General features: G+C 37.9%; 1 pseudogene; it reads right to left on the bottom strand.

Annotated features, from left to right (window-relative positions):
• LOC102828835 overlaps positions 1-9,629 on the bottom strand; it is a 25,799-nt pseudogene that overhangs the window by 9,371 nt on the left and 6,799 nt on the right.

Below are 9,629 nucleotides of genomic sequence, written 5' to 3' on the forward strand. Positions count from 1 at the left end.
TCATCCTATTGTATTTCATTTCATTGAAATGATTACCATCCCCTCCATGCATCATCATTCAACAATATTAAAAATTGGGTATTTTGCTTCTATTCTCTCTATTTTTTAAAAAATATGTACTCAAAAACACCACTCAGGAATATATAATCATTTAAACAGCTAAAGGCCACATGCTGAAAGCCTGCCTCTTGGCTGCCAGCACACAGCCTTTCTCTTTCCATGAGTCTAGAGTCCTTGGCTGCTTTATCTCTCCAGGTCCTCATCTCTGCCTCCATCTGTGGTGTCACTGCTTCTCTGGATAGGGTCCCACATTCCACTTGTGCTCTTCTTCCTTGATGGTCCTAGGGTCTGCTGTTCCTGGAATGTTAGATTAACTACCCCCCTTTATGTTACAAAACTTCTACCTTTACAGTTGTGATAGTTGCAATTCATCATGATAACGGTTACTCACTATTGAATCATAAGAATCTTATCCCCATCTCCTTTCACCAGACTAGTCTAGACAAGATGAAAACTACTCAGTGGGGATTCTACCTTCCCCTGCACACATTAATGATTTTTAATATCCAACTTTAAAAACAGTAGAAAGTATAGTATGATACCTTAGTTATTTTAGTTAGCTTCATTTTTATGACAGATAACTTTTTATTGTTTAATATTGACAAGATAATAAAATGTTATCTTCTTATTTTCTTTTTGAGATTGATAATACATGGGAAAAAAAAAACAAATGTACCTTGGCAATGTCTGGTACCTGAAGACAGGTGGATCGAATATTGAATTTATCTTCTTTGAAATCTGAGGTTTTATACTCCTTTCCCTTTGGATCTTGAAGAAAAAGATCTGGTTTTTGTGTTGCCCATGTGACTACAAAAAAATGTATCATTTCCAACTGTGCTATCCACAGGTACTGTGTGCCATTTATCCATTTCCTTCCTGAAATATTTAAGGCTTTACTCTCCAGCTATTATGTAAGTAAAAAGAATATAAACGAAGCCCATTTATTACCATAGTTAACAAAATTCCAATAATTAATCAGTTCAGAACAATTTTAAATTTATCTTTAAGATTTCAGTTATTTTGACTAAGAATTATTTTGAAAAAAACCAACAACTCATGTATACAATTGAAAAGAGTTTTTATTAGGTGTTATAGAGTAGGCTTTGAATCATAATGACTATGTTTAACAAAATGAAACTCAGTCCGGTCTTTGCCAACCTCACAGTGATTGCTCTATTTGAGCCCATTTTTGCAGCTATTGTGCCACTCTGTCTTGTTAAGGATCTTCCTCTTTTTCACTGATTTTCTGCTTTAACAAGCTTGCTGTCCTTCTCTAAGGACTTTCCTTTTTGTAACATGTCCAAAATAAGTATTAAAAGTTTTTGTTGTTATGTGCCATGGAGTCAGTTCCTACTATAGCGACCCTTTGTTTCCGAGGCTGTAAATCTTTATGGGATCAGAAAGCCTCATCTTTCTCCTGTGGAACAGAAGGTAGTTTCAAACTGCTGACCTTGTGGTTCGCAGCCCGATTCGTAACCACTACGCTAAGAATTCAAATAAAAAAGAGGCTATGAGTGTCATGAAAAGCAAATTCAGTATGGATGTTTTTCTTATACACCTAAGATATTTTCAGGCATAAGATATTAGAGAAAGTAGAGTTAATATTTAGGAAAATAGAAATTTATTCCAAATCTTATCAACCAAAGTATTTTCCTGGAATATTGACCTGAATAGCCTGTTGAAATATGCTACCACTTCTAGAAGACATTTTACTGAAAGAATCAATAAGATCAGTTGTGCCTTTATTGATATAAAAACGATATCCCCCTGAAATGGAATGTGATTTACTTTTGGAACATTAATTTTAATTGAGAAAGTCACATTTTATTGTGCTTTTATTACCATACTTTAAAATTTATTTTAAATTTTTCTTTAAGATTGCAAAGATTAATATACTACAGTCTCAGAAACTTTCAGTATATTAGCATCCCAAATATGCTTTTCAGTAAGTAAAACCTTACCTAAAATAAATAAGAATGAAGTTAAATTATAGCGAACACACCAGGTTTTATTGTTATACTATCAATCAATTATCATATACAAACACCTGCTATATTAAGAAAACTTATCTAATCACTAAACAATGCTATAAAAATGAAATTTATGACAGTTCTTCTGAATCCGTCGCTTGCTTTCTAGTTGGTTCTAAGATATCCCAAGACAATTAAAGAATGACAGTTTGTAAGGTAAATAATACAGGAGTTAATGAAGGGTGATATTACTGGGATATGAGGAGTTAGACTAGATGAATTGTAGAGGGAGAAGAATTAACACAAGTGCCTGTCACATACACAATTATCGGTACATGTTTATTGACCTAATAAATGGCAGAAAGATCAGCTGGGATGCTATTGGATTAGCCCAGGTCAAGGTTATAAAGACAGGGTTAGAAAGTGATAGTAGGATAGTAAGTATTTCCAAGTAAGAGTTAACCAGATTTGGTGAGGTGGAAGTAGACTAGGGTGTTAAGAAGAGTGCTAAATTGCTAATCAGGACACTGTGACCTTAGGCAAATTGTTTATATTCTCTAGGCCTCTATTTTCTTATCCATGAACTCTGTGTGCATCTCTACTGTGGGATTGGGTAGGACAAATGCTGAACAAGAAATTCGACATTGCAGTTGGATGCATTGGAATTGACTCAATGTCAACTAACAAGAAGTCATTAGTAACAGGAAAGAAATTTCAGTTTATTGATATTGGCAGAAAGTGGTCAAGGAATAAATGAAGATAGTACATGTATATATATACATATTTGCATATGGAGTCCTGGTGTGGTGCTGTAGGATCAACATTGGTATTTTAACCACAAGATCAGCAATTCAAACCCACTAGCTGCTCTTCAGAAACCCTATACAAGGTCACTATAAGCTGGAACTGACTCAATGACACTTAGCAATAACAATATTAGATATATGAATAACAAAAACAATATTAGATATATGAAGCAATGGAAAGGGGGATATTAATTTGAAGGGCAAGGAAAGAACAAAGTAGGTTGATTTTTAGAATTGGGAATTTTTGAGCAGTTTTGTTGTTGAAAGGGAAAAAGCCTCTGAAATGAGAGAGACTGGAAATGTATTTTTATACTAATGATAGTCCAAATAATAGTATATTCCAAGAATCTACCAGTCATATTTGACAGGATCTCCAGTTCTTTGGCAGCAGAAGGTCCCAGAGCAATGGTGTGGAGGATGGCACCACCTTGTTTGACCTCCTCAAAGCATAAACTCATTTTAGTATCCTTGCCATCTGTTAGTAATATGATTTCAGAACCAGAAGTACTTTGGTTACTGTAGGTAATTGCTTGATCATGAAAAGCCAGATCATCAATTACAGAATGTCATATTTGAATCAATGTAAACTAAGAATAAATCTGTTTAGTCATGGAGAAGTCTTTAATTCTATGCATCAGAGTAAGTCAAAGGAAATTTTTTGCATTCATTTCAGACTGAGTTGTACAGTGGTTTGACAGATTTTCAAAGCTGGAGTTTTAATACTTTTACTCCTCTCAAATATAATCCAGCTATTCAAAGAAGGAAGAAAAAAACACTTAGAACAATGTCTGCCATTTAGTAAGTACTGAGCAAATGTTAGCTATGCTATTATTATCTTAAGAGGCACTTAAGATAGAGGCCAATTACCAGTAGGTTCTGGAGGCTACTAACTAGGTGATGGCTACTAACTAGATTGAATTTGCAAAGTCTAACCAAAGGTTAGTATGCAAGGTTAAATAATGTGGCATGCTACATTTCCACGAATATTATTTGATCACAGCTAAAAACAAAAATCCTCACCACTGGACCAATAAACAACATTCTTATCAATGGAGAAAAGATTGAAGTTGTCAAGGACTTCATTCTTCTTGGATCAACTGTCAACACTCATGGAAGCAGCAGTCAAGAGATCAGATGACGTATTGCATTGGGCAAATCTGCTGCACAGGAACTTTTTAAAGTGTTTAAGAGCAGAGATGTCAGCTTAAGGACTAAGGTGCACCTGACCCAAGCCATGGTATTTTCAATAACCTCATATGGATGTGAAAGCTGGACAGTGAATAAGGAAGACCGTAGAAGAATTGATGCCTTTGAATTGTGGTGTTGGAGGAGAATACTAAAAGTGCCATGGACTGCCAAAAGAACCAATCAATCTATTTTGGAAGAAGTGCAGCCAGAGTGCTCCTTGGAGGCCAGGATGGCTAAGCTTCGTCTCTCATACTTTGGACATATTGTCAGAAGAGAACAGTCGTTGGAGAAGGATGTCATGCTGGGTAAGATGGAGGGTCAGAGAAAAAGAGGAAGACCCCCAACGAGATGGATCAGCCAGGTGGCATCAATGATAGTGTCAAGTGTGGAAGTGGTAGTGAGGTTGGCCCAGGATCGGATATTGTTATATTCTGCTGTGCATGGGGTCGCTATGAGTCGGTTCCAACTCGATGGCACCTGACAACAACAACAACATAGAATCTCAGGAGTCCTGGTGTGGCACTGTGGGTTAAGGCACAAGACTGCAAAGCCGTTTGAACTTCAAGGTCAGCAGTTCAAACTCACCAGCTGCTCTTTGGAAACCCTATTCAGGGTCGCTATGGGTTGGAATAGACTTGACAGCACTTAACAACAACAACAATAGAATCTCAGGATTTCCTGTAAAAAAAAAAAAAAAAAAAAAAAAAAAAAAAAACAACCAAGAAAAAGAAAGTTCCAAAGTTAACAAATGGAAAAGTTTTTTTTTTTTTGATCTTTTTCTGACATCTTCTAACAAAAGCTTTGGAAAGCGTACATATCAGCTTTGCCATTTGCTAGGTACCACTCCCTCTCAGGAGTCTTGGTGTGGCCCTGTGGGTTAATGCACTGGACTGCAAAGTTGGTTTGAACTGCAAGGTTGGTGGTTCAAGCTCACCAGCCTCTCCTCAAAAATCCTATACAGGGTCTCTATGAGTTGGAAACAACTCAATGGCACTTAACAACAAAAACAATATTTTATATATGTGTTGCAGACCGTATAGGCCACAGGCTCTGAGGAACAAACTCTAGCCACCTAGTAGACATAGCAAACTGTTTTTCATCTTAGTATTCAGTTATGTTTATTATTAATTGCATACATGAAGCCCTGATATCCACAGATAAATGTAATATTTTCCTAAAAGCTGAGACTGTAAAAGGTTTCAAAGGTAAAGCTTTTCTCCCTAGGATTAACTAAAAATAGTTTGGCTACTTACCGGTTCTTTGTTCTAAGGACAAAAAGACACCCTCCCTAAATCTCTCCCAGGTGCAGGCTATTCAGCCAGGTTCCTGAGGAACCTAGGCCAGGAAGCCAACACAGAGGGACTCCTCCCAAGCCTTTTGACCTTCCTTCTCACCTTCCCCCAACTGAGCTCAGGTGCTATAGATATGTTAATTGAGCCTGAGAAACCAAGTTGTGGGCCTGGGATTCGAACCTGCGAATTATGATGTAAAGTTGCCTGAATGTCTGGAAAATTCTGTATATTAGCTGTACCTTGTCTTAATCCCTCCCAGCTTGGTGTAAGGCTCCTCCCCTAAATAAAACGGAGGCGCAGGCCGAACAAGGTGTGCATTACAGCTTGGAGGGCGTGTTGTATGGCTGACTAGGCATGCGTGGATGACCAGCTAGCAAAGGGAACGTATTGCCCGCATAGCTAAGATGTTTGCTATGCGGGATCTTACTGCCCTCATGGCTAATATGTTCACCACGCCTGATCTACCGGACGCCAGTAATGCATCCACTCTGGTTTCGGGGTGTCTCTTTGTCTATCTCTTTGCGTCTTTGTGTCTCCTCTTTTGCTATCCCTATTGCTGCCAGATATCCCCACCTCGTGAACCAAACACCTATGTCGAGGCAAGTCCCCGACATATATGCATATATTGAAGTATTATATAGAGCTTAGTGTAGTTATTAAGGTTACAGACTTTGGGGAGACTAAGTTTTTTATTTTAATTTTAACTATTCTTAACTCCATTTTATTACAACATCAGGAGAAATAGTTGCAGGAGGAAGGATACTGGAGACCAATATGAGATGAAGCCATTCACAATCTCACTGTTTTTCATCATCCTACTGGGGTATACATATTATACGTTTCTGTACATGCATTTTATGTTTGCTGTGTGTGTATGTGTATTCATTGAGTGTGATAATTTCTCTGTAGGGTGTTGTTATTTTCATTTCTTAACAGATGAGAGTTGCATTTAGGGTTTTGTGATGCACTATGAAGGGGCTTTCCCACTGGGACTGGGACACAGTCTTTTTCTTCTGGAATTTTCTGAACTGAGATTGAATAGCCACCATAGCATGTTCTGTCTCTGGCGCATCCATGCCTATGTCAAATTTGTCTTCTTCTTTTTTTTAATGTTTTATTGTGAATTAAGTGATAGTTTACATGGGAGAACATTAGCTTTATATTCATTCTATCATACATTGTTTCATTGCCATGGTTACAATCCCCTCCATGCATCATCAACCAACAAAAGGGTACACATTGCAGGCCTTCCCCTTGGTCATCAGCACATAGCTCCTCTCCCTCTCTGGGTCTAGAGTCCCCAGCTGTTCCCTCTCTCCAAGTCATGGTCTCTGCCTCTATCTCTGGTGTCACTGCTTCTCTGGGTAGGGTCCTGATTTCCGCTCTTCTCCCTTGATGGTCCCAGGGACTTCTGCTCCTGGACTGCAAAGTAAATCACTCCCCTCCTATTGCTACAAAATGTCTACCTTTACATTTCCAACCCTCACAGTCAGTCCTGATAGCAATTATTCACTATTGTGCCTCAAATTCTTCTTGAATTTTCTTCTGCCCATCAATTTCACCAGATGTCTTGTCTTTTCCATTGATTGCCCCAGCACCTTGTTGCTCACTCATGTTGGCATTAGCAGAACAGTTACCAGATCGGTGCTCAGCACAGAGAGGGATTTCTGAGACTAGGTTTTGAAGCCTAGATCTGCTGATTACTGGTTACGTGACTTTGAAAAAGATAACTAATCTGAACATCAGTTTCCTAATGTGTAAAATGAACATCATAATAGTACCCAATTCATAAAGTAATTTTAATAAGATTGCAAATGGAAAACATTTAGCACAATGAAGAATATGGTATATATTTACTAAATATTAGCTATTATTGTTACCATTTTTTCTGTAAAATATTTATATAATGATATTTCATTATGTAAATGGTTAAGAATTATTATAGTTCTGAATGTAATTTAAAATAATCTATTTAGAAATAAATGCCAGTTCAAATTATCACAAGAGATATATACAATAAATATAGCTTTTTAGAGAAAAAAATATTTTTCTAGAAAAAAATAAATATATATTTTGAGAAAACATATATTAATCAATATGTATAAATATTCTGATGTTGTTCCATTGAGATAGTGTACAGGACTGTCATATTTTACAAATAAACAGAAATTATAATTATTACAATCAAAGCAAACTTGGCATATTTGTTTTTCTTACATAATTCTCATAACTAAGTGCAATAGGCACTATTATTACTTACATTTTCTTAGTAAACGGAGACTTCTAAATTGAGTAACTAACTTACTTAAGGTTATTTAGCTAAGTAATAGAGTAATTTAGCTAAGTATTATAATATTTAGCTAAGTAATATAAGTAATAGAGCAAAAATCTCAGGTTTGTCTTAATCCAGAACCTGCCTTATTAAACCAATATGCTTTACTATAGATCACCTAAGAAATGGTATTGATCAGTGGGTGGGATGAAAATAACAACATCCTCTTTGATGTATTTGTAGGATCTATGAAGGAAAAGTAACTTTCTGTGACTTAAAAAGGTTGACAAGGGTGGTGATGTGCGGTCAAGTTGGTTCAGACTCATAATGACGCTGTATAGGGTTTCTGAGGCTGCAAATCTTTACGGAAGCAGAAGGCCTCATCTTTCTCCTGCGGAATCCCTACTGGAGCTCCTTTAAAGAATGACAACAAATAAGCCTAAATTGTGTGTGTGTGGGGGCGGTACTGGTTAGATCCTGGTGTGGCTCTGTGGGTTACTGCACTGGACTGCAAAGTCTGTTTGAATCGCACCGTCAGCGGTTCAAGTTCACCAGCTGCTCCTTGGAAACCCTATTCAGGGTCGCTATGGGTCAGAACCAACTCAACAGCATTTAACAACAATAATTTCGCTCGGAGGACTACTGGTGTGGCGCTGTAGGATCAGAACTAGACTGCGAACCATAATTCAAACTCACGAGCTGCTCCTTGCAAACACTATACCGGTTCACTATCAGCCATAACAACTTGACGGCACTTAACAATTTAGGTTGTTGTTAAGTGCTGTCGAGTCAGTTCTGACCCATAGCGACTCTGTACAGGGTTTCCGAGGAGAGGCTGGTGAGCTGAACCTCCCACATTGCGGTTCAAACCGGTTTTGCAGTACAGTACATTAACCCACAGGGCCACGCCAGGACGGTAGACTTTTAAATGTCTACCAGAGGCCCATGGGGCTGCTAGTAGTTAGAATCAACTCCAATGGCAAGTTTTGTTTTGTTTTGTTTTTTGAGGCAGTTTATTATAGTGCTGCTCAAAAGATGCTCACAATTTTTTGAGTCCGCAATTTTGACTTCACTTGTATGCACTGGATTGGGTACCATATGGCCTGGGGAGCTACCTCTATCCTTGTGATTTTTAAATGACAATTTAACTTGATGAATTGGGGTTTGCTTTATCCACAATATAGAAACGTTTCTAATTTCCCTCTTCCACATTCTACTCAAAAGCATTTTTTTTCTGCTCATAAAAACGTAGACTGTATGTTGTTAGGTGCCGTTGAGTTGGTACCGACCCATAGTGACCTTATGCACAGCAGAACGAAACACTGCCTGATCCTGGGCCAACCTCACTATTGTTGCCATGCTTGAGTCCATCAATGCTGCCACTTGGCCAGTCCATCTCGTTGGGGACCTTCCTCCTTTTCTCTGACCCTCCCCCTTACCAAACATGAAATCTTTCTCCAGCAACTGGTCCTTCCTGACAATACGTCCGAAATATAGGAGATGAAGGTTGGCTATCTTGGCCTCCAAGGAGCACTCTGGCTGCACTTCTTCCAAAACGGCTCTATTGGTTCTTTTGACAGCCCATGACACTTTTAATATTCTCCTCCAACACCATAACTCAAAAGCATCAATTTTTCTACCATCTTCCTTATTCACTGTCCAGTTTTCATATGCATATGAGGTTATTGAAAATACCATGGCTTTGGTCAGGTGCACCTTAGTCCTCAAGCTGACAGCAGACTGTATAGTGATACTGAAATGAAGGAGCCTTTCAATAAAATAAAATCATGATTATTATGTACAACACTTGGTTTTCCTCTTTTGATTTAACTTCTCCCCAATGCAGTTCATACCTCAGAAGTATATCTGCCAAACAACTACACTCAGAGGTTCCAGCTGTGAACAATAGACAGTAGGAGAATCTTGTTTATTTTTCTTCCTAACAATGATTTGTCTTCATTAAGTAACAATATTACTAAATGAGAGACCTAAGAGCTAATGATCTTTGTTCAAAGGTGGTGATGGTGGTGGTTGTGTTTCC

This window comes from Chrysochloris asiatica, unplaced genomic scaffold (assembly GCF_000296735.1).
Source record: "Chrysochloris asiatica unplaced genomic scaffold, ChrAsi1.0 scaffold00002, whole genome shotgun sequence".
NCBI lineage: Eukaryota > Metazoa > Chordata > Mammalia > Afrosoricida > Chrysochloridae > Chrysochloris > Chrysochloris asiatica.